This window comes from Colobus angolensis, unplaced genomic scaffold, assembly GCF_000951035.1.
Source record: "Colobus angolensis palliatus isolate OR3802 unplaced genomic scaffold, Cang.pa_1.0 Scaffold182, whole genome shotgun sequence".
NCBI lineage: Eukaryota > Metazoa > Chordata > Mammalia > Primates > Cercopithecidae > Colobus > Colobus angolensis.
Genome location: NW_012114955.1, coordinates 2,538,715 through 2,539,076, shown reverse-complemented (window position 1 = coordinate 2,539,076; position 362 = coordinate 2,538,715).

Genomic DNA, 362 nt, shown 5'->3' with positions numbered 1-362 from the left:
CTCTCTCTTCCTCCTTCCCTCTGCCTTTCCCTTTCACTCTCTCTCATCCAATGTGATGCTTTTTCTGCCATGTTAAGATGCAGCAAGAAGGCCCTTTTCAGATGTGGCTCCAGGATCTTGAACTTCTAAGCGTCTAGAACCATGAGCCTAATAAATTTCTGTTCATTATAAATCATCCAGTCTGTGGGTATTCTCTTATAGCAGTACAAAATGGACTAAGACAGTAACTCTACTGTCTTTAAATTTAATCCTAATGTTCAAAATAATAGCCAGGCACGGTGGCTCACACCTGTAATCCCAGCACTTTGGGAGGCCAAGGAGGGCAGATCACCTGAGGTCAGGAGTTTGAGACCAGCCTGACC